Source organism: Aulonocara sp. 'chitande type north' Nkhata Bay, linkage group LG11, assembly GCF_057382095.1.
Source record: "Aulonocara sp. 'chitande type north' Nkhata Bay isolate Kocher_YH1m ecotype deep benthic linkage group LG11, A_spYH_male_GT1.1, whole genome shotgun sequence".
NCBI classification, from domain to species: Eukaryota; Metazoa; Chordata; class Actinopteri; order Cichliformes; family Cichlidae; genus Aulonocara; species Aulonocara sp. 'chitande type north' Nkhata Bay.
The window spans coordinates 19,654,740-19,668,844 of NC_141354.1; the positions used below are offsets into that span (position 1 = coordinate 19,654,740).

The window sequence follows — 14,105 nt, forward strand, 5'->3', positions numbered from 1 at the left end:
AGCCGGTGTTGTGCCAAAAAGTGATTGTCTGCCAAAAACTGATTTCCGGTATTTGCCAAAAACTGATTGCTCGTATTTAAACTGCTATAAGTAACTTGTTGGCCTATAATATGTGAAACATATGTCAAATGCATCCCTCATGGATGACACAAAGTCATATTGAGCCACAAACAACATTCGTGTAACAAGGTAGAAGCCGCAATCAGTTTTTGGCAGCGACTTTTATAGAACCTTTATTTATGCAGTTAAAAAAAATCTCATTAACATTAAAAATGTCTTTTGTAAGAGTAAGACAGCAGAAATGGCAGCAAATATTACAATAGTTCTGTAAAAATATTGTAAGTGGGGAAAAAGGACCGGATTGGTTATAATGTGAGTACAATAACACAGAGTTATAAAGATACTTGAAAAAACAGATAATCTTTTAATTCTATATATAACCCCTTTGTAAACGCTGTTCACCGAAGTCTATTTACCAACATACGTAAAGATATTACACATAAAAAATACACGGAAACATTGGAAATCACTTTTTGGCAGGCAATCACTTTTTGGCACAACACCGGCACTACATTTAGACTTCCGTCATCAGTCACACTGTCAAGATCTGCCATTTAGCAACAGCGAAGAACAGGAAGTTCAGCTTATTTTGTTCAGTACTGTTTGTTTGTTTCTTTAGTTGGTTGGTTGATTTTTTTTTTACAACAATAATTGTCACTTAAATATAGAAATGCCAGAATACAGATACTTTAGACAACCACTGTCTTTGATGGGAAGTAATGCAGTGCCCTCTGCTGGGCAAACAAAATCAGTACAGTTTTGTTAAACTTTTTTTTTGTGTAAACTCAATTTAAAAAAAAATCTATTTAAAGATTTCATTAATGGTAATATCATTGTTTTTTTGTATTTAGAATCTCCACCAGTCATGATATTTTTACTGCAGTATTCAAACAACTACAGCTTTCTTTTTGCAGATCCATCGGTTCTTCTCATTACAGCTCACTGATTTAAATCCTTCGTCTTGTACAGAGATTGCACAGTGACCATCAGAAGGAGGCTGGTCGATCCAGGAGCTGAGGAAAACAACAAAGTTTTCTCAGTACCTTTTCTTCTTCATTAATAACAACAGGTAAATCTGAAATCTTTCCTGTGCAGTTTTCTTGAGCTTCTTCCCAGGTTTTCCATTGATCACGGACAGCATCATTAATTGCATAGCAGCTGGACTCAACATGATCCCATCCATTCTGACAAGGCTTACATGTTCTGTCTGCAAGGATAGAGCTCAGTTAATAAACATCACTGCATATTTCTGTTAAATTTGGTATTTTTGTACATGATATATTTGGAACATACGGTTATTTTCTTTGGGACAGTAGGCATCAATGCTCCACTGAGCTCGACTAATATTGAGCTTGTTCCATGATATGTCACATATTTGTTCTGTTAGATTTTCCTTCTCTGTCTCCAGCCCCTTATTCTGAGCCTCCAACTGCTCATTTTTCTCTCTAAGGCTGTGGTTTTCTGCAGTCAGGTTCATCACCTGTTTTTCTAACAGAGTAGAGTCTCATGTTAGGTCGCATCATACATGTTTTTTTTTTTTAATGGATTGTCTTAAAAAACACTGCATTCACTGTTATTATAGAATATTGCTTATTATTGTATCTCAAATCACATATACACAGATTTTGTGTGTGTTGCATCTTTTTTTTGTGGAAGGTTGACTCTAAAGATAAAAAACTAATCACAAAAATATTACATGTAGTCAAAATTGTATTCATTAAAATGTATCTTTTGCATTTTTCTCTTCTGTAATTAGTTTTTTCCAGAAATGACATTTTTTCCTTTTACAAATACTAACAGAAATTAGTTTAAGTATGACTGTTAATTTGTAAAAAAAAAAAAAAAAAAAAAAGGCTTTAAAATCTGTCTGAGCTCTAAATTGAGTGTATGTATTGACTGATCTTTTTCATACTTACGGTATACTGTGACTGCTATGATGCCCAACACCAAAATGACACAAAATGTGCCCAAACAACAGGCCAACTGCTGATAGTGATGACGTCTACTGCCTGATCTGTTGTCAATCGAGACGTCTACAGGACAGAAATATATTGCTTTACTTACTTTACATTCATTGCTTGAATGAATGAATGTCATTATTGTTTATTGGTTATTAAAAGTTGCATACATTTCCAGAGAAAAAAATCTGAAAAAATAAGTATTTTATTTAATCTTGCACTGCTCAAGCCTCATATCGGCTCTAAAATGCACATGTACACACTGTTTTTTAAAGTAAATAATTTTCTGCCAATAAATAATCCAGTTTTAAACAGATATTTCTATAAATGGTAAATGGTAAAATTCAATGTGTGGTTAAAAAGTTAATACAGAAAACTCCTTTACAGTGGTCGGTCACTCATTTGTCGCGGGATTTATGTTCTAAAAATAACCCGCGATAAGTGAAATCATGGTAGGTGAAACCAAGTAGTCAGCTTTATTTTTTACAATTACTATAGGTGTTTTATGGCTGTAAAATGCCTCACTACACACTACATACTCAGACAGGCATGGACATTTTTACACTTTTCTCTCTTGTTTAACCTCCTAAGACCCGAACTCTTCCACGGCATGCATTTTTGATTTCTCTTGGCCATATTGGGGCCCGATGAATGTAAAAACAAAGTTTTACCAGATTTTTTTTTACCTTTTTGATAGAACAGTAGCAGTATAATGTCCTCGTAAGTGGATATCAGGCCCTTGTAGAGCAAAATTGAGTATTTTGGTATAAATAACCCAAAATGTGATGTCCACATATATGGACGCCAGGTCGTAGGAGGTTAAACATTCTCAAATTTCAAACTGGTAGAAAAATAAGTCCAGTAGCCTATTATAGAGTGAAACCAAAGGCAGCCGCAGCTGCCTTTGACGGTGCAAACCATTTTGTTAACATTGTTGTGTTTGTTGGAGAGAAAACTTACAAACATATAGTACAGCACTTCAGAGTCACATTGCTAGCGATCGAAGATTTATGTAAATTTGACAAGCTGAACGCATTCTGTACTGTATAAGGCCTGCTCTCCCCTGTCTTTTACAATGAAAGCCTTTATAGAGTGTACTCTCGTACCAACCCTTATGAACATGAAGGATAATAGCATGAAAACACACTGTAAATGAATTTAGAAGCTGATTAGTACTCATTACCACATCTTGTAGTAAGTTTTAAAAAATCTTTGCAGTGTTAGACATGATTACAGGTGGATTTGTGATTTCTTTTTATTACTCACTGTTTGTGTCAGGAGTTTGTTCCGTTGCTTTATGTTTCACTTTCACATCATCATAAATGGTTTCCTCCTCTTTTTTAACTGAAAGGTTTAAAGATTTATTAGTATTCACAAATATAGGACTTTATAGTGCCTATTTAGTAGTTCTTTTAACTTTCTTTTATTCATTAATACAACAAAAAAGATAAATGCAGCAGATGTCCATGTAGATATGTGTATAAATATACATTACCAGCCATTTAATGATCTTTCTTTATTTTCACGATTATTTACATTGTAGATTCTAACTGAAGGAATGCACCTATGAATGAACACAGATGGAATTATCTAGTAAACAAAAAAGTGTGAAATAACTCAAAACATGTTTAATATCCTTGATTCTTTAAAATATCCACCCTTTGCTTTGATTACTGCTTTGCAGAGTCGTGCCATTCTCTCAATGAGCTTCATGAGGTCGTCACCTGAAGTGGATTTCCAACAGTCTTGAAGGAGTTCCCAGAGATGCTGAGCAATTATTGGCCCTCTTGCTTCACTCTGCGGTCCATCTCATCCAGAACCATCTCGGCTGGGTTTAGGTCAGATGACTCTGGAGGCCAGGCCAACTGGTGCAGCACTCCATCACTCTCCTTCTTGGTGAAATATTCCTTACACAGCCTGGAGGTGTGTTTGGGGTCATTGTTCTGTTGAAAAATAAATGATGCTCCAACTAAACGTGAACCAGATGTGATGTCATGTAGCTACAGGATGCTGTGATAGCCATGCTGGTCCAGTGTGCCTTCAGTTTTGATTAAATCTCCAACAGTGTCACCAACAAAGCACAACCTTAATTTGGACTCACCAGACCAAAGCACAGGTTTCCACTGGTCTAATGTCCATTCCTTGTGTTTCTATTTGACTATAAAGGCCTGATTTGCACAGTTTCCTTGAACAGTTAATGTACAGATGTGTCTGCTACTGGAACTCTGGGTGGCATTTATCTGGGCTCTAATCTGAGGTGCTGTTAACTTGCTGGCTATAAACCAGCCTTAATAGTCAAGAGAGGTGATTCTTGGTCTTCGTGTGAGCCAGTTTCAACCGATGGTTGATGGTTTTTGCAACTGCAATTGAGGACACACTCAAAGTTCGAGCAGTTTTCAGGACTGATTGACCTTCAGTTCTTAAAATACAAATAAACCCTGATAAAGCACACCAGTGAAGGGGAAACTATCTCAGGGGATCATGAAGCTCATTGAGAGAAGGCCAAGGGTTTACAGCACAGTCAACAAAGCAAAGAGCAGCTACTTTGAGAATCTAAAATATATGATTTGTTTAGAGTCATTTATCAATTTTTTCTTTGCTTCATAATTCCATATATCTTACTTTACATACTTGATTTCTTCAGCATGAATAACAATGTATAAAGTAGTAAAAATAATGAAAAACCATTAAATGAAAAGGTGCGTTCAAACCTTTGACTGATAGTAATTAATAAATCATTCTTCAGTTCTGGCTCCAACATTTATTTCTGTTTAATTTCTTTTTTTTTTCAACCAACCTTGGACAAGTTCCCAACTAGTCCACAGCCCGTCCAGCATAGCTCACATCAGTTATTGTATCTTGAAGTGGTAGGTGGTGAAATATTGAACCTTTATTTTGCAGTCAAATTCCTTCTAATGCTTTTTTATTATTTGGATGTAATAGTTCTTTGCTCAGTGTAGCTGTAGTAAAAGTATCTGTAGTTAAACATCATGCAAATGCAACTAGTCTGCATGGGATAAGTAGTTAAAGAAATGGATGGATAGATGAAATAATACTGTAAATTCCAGTGGATTAGAACTGGTTCACAGAGGACACACTCATTCTTAATGGTTCATCGTCTTTCAACAAAGTGTGACTTTTACACTTTTTATTTATTTATTTAATTAAATACATTTTTCTTTACATTTTCTCCCATCCATTTAGGAAGTGGGGAGGGGTTGTGGTTGTGGACACGGTCCAAGCAGATACCCCGACCTCCCCCTCATCAGCCACCACCACAACCAGGATGCATCAAAGTCAGATGTCCAACCTATCAGTTTAGGTCGTTTGGGCATCTGAATGAATCCCCTCAATATTCTGGTGGGATAGTTAGCTTAACATCTAACTTGGACCTGATTTCTACAAGTTTTTTTTCTAACCTCTATTACTGCAGAAAACACCAGTAAAAAACATCCGTATTGTGTAAATTTGCAGTGTTGGCTTTATCTTTTCTTCTTGCAGTATATTTGAAAAACTTAACTTACCTTGTGATCGGGATAGTTTCTTGGTGTTGAATGTGACTGAGGCATAGTTAACTTCTTCGTCTGCCATCCTTACAGTCTTGTTGAGATTTAAGCGATTATAGACAGAGAGATACTACCGCGTTACAGCCACAGAGCAAGTTGTTTCTTAACTCTGTCACACCCATCTCATTTAGCAACTTCTGCTTTTGGCTGACAAAGTAAGCTGTCCATGTCTTTCACTTTATTACACTTTATTAGGTACACCTAGCTAGTACCAGGTTCTTCATGGCGTAGATTCAACAAGGAGCTGGAAACATGACTCACAGATATTGGTTCATACCAGCATGATAGCATCGGCAGCACAATTGCTGCAGATTTGATGGTATTTAATGAATGCATAAGATCGGTTTGATATCAGGTGCTTTGGTTCCTTTGTGAGTGGAAAGTTCCAAAATATTCTGAAAATGAGAAAATGGGCCGTATTTAAAGATTGGAAAACAAGCAACTAGAAAAAACATGTAAACTGAAAAAAATGAGAAAAATGTCCTTTGGAGGTATTTTTCACAGAGTAATGTTTCAGTTGATTATATTCAGCTTCTGATTTTGTCCACATGACATGAGGCACCATTGGCCTATCTAGATCTTTATAAATATAAAGCTCTAGGTGTGTACATGAGAAAGTCTGTGAATCAATAACAACTGATAGCTTTTTACATCTAAAAAATACCAAACATATTATAGTTGATACTAACAAAATAAACAAAAAGATATATACAAAACTAAAATGGATATAAATATATAAAACTAACCAAAACAAATAATTCACTCTGAAAATTAACTGAAAAACACTGAACACAAACTGGAAAAACAACATATGTAAAACAGACAACATGAGACTCATTTCATAAGCTGGACTTCCCGTTCCTCACTGCAGCTCTGTGACTGACGTTGACAGGGTGCTTTGTTAATGACGTCCAAATGTAGTGGCCAACTCTTCCTCTACCTCATCTTGATCAAACATGTTACAACAGCTATGAATTTATGAATAGAAGAGCCTCATTTTTAACTTTTAATCTTCATTGTCAGTAGATTCCAGAGGTGGGACCAAGTCATTGTTTTGCAAGTCTCAAGTAAGTCTCAAGTCTTTATCCTCAAGTCTCAAGTCAAGTCTCAAGTAATGTCAGGCAAGTCAGAGTCGAGTCTCAAGTCACTGGTGTAAAAGTCCGAGTCAAGTCACAAGTCTGAAACTTTGAATTTCAAGTCCTTTCGAGTCTTTAAAAAAAAAAAAAACGAAAAAATAATGTTGCAGTTATGCTAAATGTAAATATTAGACCATGTAATTTTAAAATATGTGTTTTTCTCAACACATGACAAAATAGTGAACTTAGAAAATATACACAAATTGTGAAATTGCACCTCTTTAAAATGCAGCTCAATTAAACCTAGCTCCAAGAATAATTTTCACCGACAGTTCTGAGATAAGCTGCATGTTATTCTTGGATGCGGTTGTAGGACCGGCTTTAAAATCGCATGACAAAAATATCATACACATTAAAAAAAAACTGTATCACCAACATAGCCTGGACAACATTTGCTAGTTAGATGAAGTCAGCTATCTCATCTTAGCATATTTATATGCATATTTATAATCATACGGTTCTTGGAGTGAGTGCACACACTCATGAAGTTTAGTAACTTCCGGTCACTGCAACAAGCCCAGGTACAGTTTACCGACGGATGGGTACAGGACCTTGAAATGCACCGTGTAGAACGAAAGACCATCGTACGTATCATAAGTTTACCAGTCTCACAAATCGTCGTCATAAATATACATTCCTTAACCGTTTATTAATAGGACCTTTGAGCTCAACGGTAATTAATTAGTAGTGGAAATAATTTCTGGTAGCATCACAGAAATGTAGCAGTGACAATAATACTGTATGCTGTAATCGTACTGGGCAATTAGTGATACAAAAACCTGTTTTATCCTGTGAATAAAAGCATATGTTTTTGTCAATGTACCATAATAACAGAAGCGAAATGCAATATTGTGTCAGGACAATTCACTATTTATGCACAATAAATAAAGGAGCATAGCGCGACAATTTCTGTTCAGCGCCAGACTTGCTTGTAACCTATATCACCAATTATGTTATGAAAATGACGTATTAACTACTAAAAAACACTGACCTTCGTGTAAATGCTTGGAGCAGACTAACCTGTGAGCTGGAGTGTTCTGGGACGTTATATTTGATCTTTGAATGGCTGCAATCCAGGCCATCCGTCGCATCTTTGTTACTTCGGAAACATGGCTTGAACAATTTCTCTTCAACGACGTAATCCGATAACAACCGATCTCTTTACCCGTCGGCTTCCCGTGGCTGTCATGCGACCGGCTATTGCAGTTAATAATACAACAGCTTCTTGACATTTTTGTGTTTCTTTTTATCGCTGTATAACTGATTTTAATTGAAAGCCTGCGTGCGCTAGTACTGCTTGCCACGAGTTCCCAGAATCCTTTGCGGTTCTACCCGTGAATGACGTCACATTTTCAATCTCTATATAATATGCGTGTTAAATTTTATATTTGGGGTAAAATATCAAGTCTTTTCAAGTAAACCGGTTCAAGTCCAATTCAAGTCCCAAGTCATTGGTGTAAAAGTCCAAGTCAAGTCACAAGTCTTAGAACATTTTTTCAAGTCAAGTCTAAAGTCATAAAATTAATGACTCGAGTCTGACTCGAGTCCAAGTCATGTGACTCGAGTCCACACCTCTGGTAGATTCAAATTGCGTATGTCTATGTGAAATCATCGATTTAGATTTTAGATTCATACATCCAACCGTTTTTCTTCTTAAAGGTACAATGTGGAAAATATCCCTGCTAGCTGTTAGTAGGTTGCAGATCATAGTCAGCTGAATTCAGTTTTCCTGCACTTCTCAGTTGAAGTGCATAATCCTAGCTACGGTGGCTGCTGTAGGACAAATAAACTTGACTGCTGTAAAAATAGTGTAGGTTGTTACTCCTCCGTTTACCTCAGTTATGAATGTGCTGAGTCTATTTACTCTGGAGGAGGCTGTGAAACTTGGTTATATGAGTCTGCTGAGTGTATCTTTCCTCTGTAAAAACAATCAGACTTTCTAAACCTTTACTTCACAATTACTCAAGTATGAACTCTTCTACTTACCAACTCTCTTTCACATACAAAAAGCAGCTTGGTGAGTTAAATTTGCCATAAAAGTAAATTAAATTATACACTTTAAATACAAAAGCTGTAAAATAGAAATCTTTGTGGTTTAAGGTTTCCTTACATGAGACTGGAATAAACATGACACAAAGATGAAATTTCAAATACATGTATGACTGTTATATGTACTGTATTTCTTTGTAAGTCTCATCATACTTTTTCATGTTGTGGTTCAAAAAACATTAATCATTATGAAAAATGTGATCCTTACAAAATAAAGGAACATTTGCGTATTTTTAAATTGTGAAACAGCATTTTTAACTAATTTTAAACATGATAGAGAAGTTTGTTGATCGCTGTGTTAGAAGAAACAATGCTGAGTTGGTGTGACAGGACAGATTATTAGCAGTTTTAACCCACAAAGTTCATCTACAGCTTGTTCTTCGGCTGCTAGTTCACCTTTCCTCAGCTGTTGTTTTTTTGGTATTGACATTTTTTTTCTTGCCATGACTGAAGACCCTTAAAACAAACACACAATTTTCCTTTTTAATGTAACGATTTGTCAATATCTTTTTCAGGTTTTTTTCAGGTTTTTCAGGCTTTGCACGTATGTGGGTGCTCAAGCTTGTTTTAGCATGCACTGCATGAAAGACAGTAAAGGAAGTCGAACAGATGGTAAGTACGGAGGAACAAACATTGATCAGACACACAATAGAAACTATTATAAACATAGGAGGATGTGTAAACTACTTTTTTTTTTATCCAGGATTATTTTTCTTTAAGATCACAAGATGCCCAGCAGCAAACCTAAACCTAATTACTGTTGTAGCTTAAACTACAATGTACTATACTATGCACCAATCCTCTGCATGTCCTTCCTTATTTACTGTTGCCTGGCAGCTCCATAATTAAAATTATCTGTCCAATAGAGCCACTATCCCTCCACTGCACATGTTCAGACCATCTCAACCTCACCTCTCTAGTTTTATCGTCACACTGGTCAACATGGTTGTGGTTCCGATACACTCCTATGATAAACTAGTAACAACACTACAGCAGTGATGAAGGAAGAACAACAGGAATCGTTCTTCCTAAAAATACTGAAAACACTTCCTACACCAACAGGCACTGCTGGCCTACTGCCTCTGAGGGCATTTAAACAGTGTACTGTACTTGTGTTTGGTATCGCCGCTGCAAAGCAGCTGATCATAAAACTCTACAGCTGTTCTCTACAACAAATCGTAAATCTTCATTCTACTAAAAAAAAAAAAGAAGAAAGAAAGTGATGTATTTTCATAAAATGTTTATTCAAAAACATAAACAACACCACCTGTTGGTTATCAGTTGTTAATGTTATGTTAATTAGATTAAATTAGACACTGGTGGTGACTGCTTTTTTTTTTTTTTAAATGTCAAACACATTTATAATAACAAGAATTTCCATTTTAGATCATGTTTTGGATGAAAAAAAAGCTTTTGATGAATTATTCCCATCACCTCTCACTTTTATGTGCTTAGTCTACACATACAGGTATGTGTATAATAGTGAGAGGTATGATTTAGTGTTTAGTGATTATAGTGATATAGATGTCAGGGCATTTATTGAATCAACACTTGTGTCTGTTATTACTGTGGGTGACCTTGGTTCTTTGGTTCGGGCTTGTTACCTGCTCAAATGTATACGAGTCACATGTTAAACCATTTATTTATATCTTCCAGGCTTTTAATAGATCCGATGTACTTCAGTAAAATTTCAAATCGCCAAAATTTTTCAAAGTGAATTTTAGGAATCAAGCGCATCTTAACATGGTTACAGACGACAACTCAAAACAAGGACCTACAAGATTGTCTTGGGATTAATGAGTAAGCAAACTACCATGCATCTAAACTAAAAACTTTGTTTAACAACTTATTTTCAGACTTTGCAAGAAAAATTATGGATGTACTCACTTATGCAGAGCAAACATTTCCAATAACCATTCTGGGCTTCTTAGATATTGCCCTGTGCTACACTATTACCATGTTATAGTTTAACTAAAATTAGCATTGAGCCTAATAGAAACTAAACTCAAGTTAATAACTTTTCTCTGAAAGTAACTGAATCTGTGTGTTACTTTCAGCTGCTCCCTTCTCACAAGGGTTGTGTGTTTGATTTGCTAGTATTATTTTGCATCTCCTGCAAGAAACCAGTGAACCTCCAATTGAATGTGTTAGCAATTAAAATATAGAGCCACTGAAAAGTAATTGAATCTAATTTGGAAAATGTAAAACTGAAAGAAAACAAAAATTATTAAAACCCCCACCAAATACAATATAACAACAATGTTGAAAAACTGGACTTGATTTGACAAAGAATATGTATAAAATACAAAACATAAAACTTATATGAGCTGAACTTCCTGTTCTTCTCTGCTGCTCTGTGGCTGATGCTGACAGTCCAAATATAGAGGCCAGCTCTCTTTCTTCCTCATCATGTTACAGCAGTTTGGAAAGTGTTGTTTTAGCTACAACTTTTGTTTAAAACGTTTGTTAACAAGAGAAAGTCAGTAACAATATGGCAATTATTTGATTTCAAAAACAGGTTAATTTACTTCCTTTTTTCTTTCTAAGTAAAATTAAAATACTTGGCATGTTTTTTTAAATATACAAAAATCATAAAGCAGTCTTCATATTTCAATATATTTATATATTTACTTATATTTTTACTGATATGAACATCATTATTAATATTATATTTTCAGAACATCCAGGAGTCATGTGACGTTGTACTGCAGTATTCAAAGAGTTAAGGCTTTTTTCTTGCAGATCCATCGGTTCTGCTCACTACAGCTCACTGACTTAAATCCTTGACTTCTGACAGAGATTGCACACTGACCATCAGTAGGAGACCCTGGGATCCAGGCACTAAGAAAAATCACAGGTTTGATGAAGGGGAATCAATATTGACATAAAATAAGACATAATTAATTTATCCCGAATTTTCAAAAATATTTAAAATGATTTTTGATTCAAGGTTTAAAAATGAATTAGTAATCACAAGTTATCAAATAACAGGACATTCTAATGCTTATTTCATTATTTGGACTTAACATTACAGTATCTTTAATCCATGTTTTTTCCCCTGTCTTATAACTATTGCCTAAGAGGAAGAAAGGATCAACTGCCTTAAAAACCTTTAAATATGCTTCATTACATTCTTCTGAAATCTTTTTTCATTTTTTGGTCACATTGTAATTTTCGGTGCAGGTTGCTTAAACAGGAAGTGAAAATATTAGTGTGTATCTTCACCAGAGGTGTGGACTCGAGTCACATGACTTGGACTCGAGTCAGACTCGAGTCATTAATTTTATGACTTTAGACTTGACTTGAAAAAATGTTCTAAGACTTGTGACTTGACTTGGACTTTTACACCAATGACTTGGGACTTGAATTGGACTTGAACCGGTTTACTTGAAAAGACTTGATATTTTACCCCAAATATAAAATTTAACATGCATATTATATAGAGATTGAAAATGTGACGTCATTCACGGGTAGAACCGCAAAGGATTCTGGGAACTCGTGGCAAGCGGTACTAGCGCACGCAGGCTTTCAATTGAAATCAGTCACACAGCGATAAAAAGAAACACAAAAATGTCAAGAAGCTGTTGTATTATTAACTGCAATAGCCGGTCGCATGACAGCCACGGGAAGCCGACGGGTAAAGAGATCGGTTGTTATCGGATTACCTCGTTGAAGAGAAATTGTTCGAGCCATGTTTCCGAAGTAACAAAGAGGCGACTGGATTGCAGCCATTCAAAGACCAAATATAACGTCCCAGAACCCTCCAGCTCACAGGTTAGTCTGCTCCAAGCATTTACACGAAGGTCAGTGTTTTGTAGTAGTTAATACGTCATTTTCATAACATAATTGGTGATATAGGTTACAAGCAAGTCTGGCGCTGAACAGAAATTGTCGCGCTATGCTCCTTTATTTATTGTGCATAAATAATGAATTGTCCTGACACAATATTGCGTTTCGCTTCTGTTATTATGGTACATTGACAAAAACATATACTTTTATTCACAGGATAAAACAGGTTTTTTGTATCACTAATTGCCCAGTACGATTACAGCATACAATATTGTTGTCACTGCTACATTTCTGTGATGGGTACCAGAAATTATTTCCACTACTAATTAATTACCGTTGAGCTCAAAGGTTATATTAATAAACGGTTAACGAATGTATATTTATGAAGACGATTTGTGAGACTGGTAAACTTATGATACGTACGATGGTCTTTCGTTCTACACGGTGCATTTCAAGGTCCTGCACCCATCCGGCGGTAAACTGTACCTGGGCTTGTTGCAGTGACCGGAAGTTACTAAACTTCATGAGTGTATGCACTCACTCCAAGAACCGTATGATTATAAATATGCATATAAATATGCTAAGATGAGATAGCTGACTTCATCTAACTAGCAAATGTTTTCCAGGCTACGTTGGTGATGCAGTTTTTTTTAATGTGTATGATATTTTTGTCATGCGATTTTAAAGCCGGTCCTACAACCGCATCCAAGAATAACATGCAGCTTATCTCAGAACTGTCGGTGAAAATTATTCTTGGAGCTAGGTTTAATTGAGCTGCATTTTAAAGAGGTGCAATTTCACAATTTGTGTATATTTTCTAAGTTCACTATTTTGTCATGTGTTGAGAAAAACACAGATTTAAAAATTACATGGTCTAATATTTACATTTAGCATAACTGCAACATGCTTTTTTCGTTGTTTTTTTTTTAAAGACTCGAAAGGACTTGAAATTCAAAATTTCAGACTTGTGACTTTACTTGGACTTTTACACCAGTGACTTGAGACTCGACTCTGACTTGCCTGACATTACTTGAGACTTGACTTGAGACTTGAGGATAAAGACTTGAGACTTACTTGAGACTTACAAAACAATGACTTGGTCCCACCTCTGATCTTCACATCCATTATACTGAAAAGACTACACAAGTACTCTGAGTTTATGAATCTCTTTTTCTTTACACAGTGCATTTGAAAGGCTTAACTTACCTTCTGATTTTTGTTGTTGGTTAGGTTTAAATACAACTGATGAGTAGTTAACCTCGTCCTCTGCCATCCTTACAGTCTTTCTGTTTGGTTTTTTGTGACTCGTAGACAGAGAAGAGTATTGTATTTGAACCACAGGGCATAAATGAGAGAAGCTGTTTTTTCCCCCCGAGTCTGTTTCTAACACCAACTTCTGCTTTTGGCTTTGAATGTAATTTGCATACATGTCTGGCTGGAAGAACCTCAAACACTTTACAGTGTGATGAAAAGATAATACTATTACTGTGAGCGGTGAATATGTTGTGAACAGATGGCTAGTGTGTACATTAGACTTTAAATGTTAA

General features: G+C 35.7%; 1 pseudogene across 1 annotated transcript; it reads right to left on the reverse strand.

The window, feature by feature from the left end:
- On the reverse strand, positions 1-13,893 carry LOC147318826 (uncharacterized; annotated as a pseudogene). Its single transcript, XR_015131496.1, has 6 exons — positions 13,765-13,893; positions 5,543-5,979; positions 3,285-3,362; positions 1,977-2,093; positions 1,354-1,548; positions 1-1,267 (listed from the first exon to the last, which is right to left on the reverse strand). The product of XR_015131496.1 is annotated as an uncharacterized LOC147318826 (transcript).
- Between the last annotated feature and the right edge of the window lie 212 nt (positions 13,894-14,105).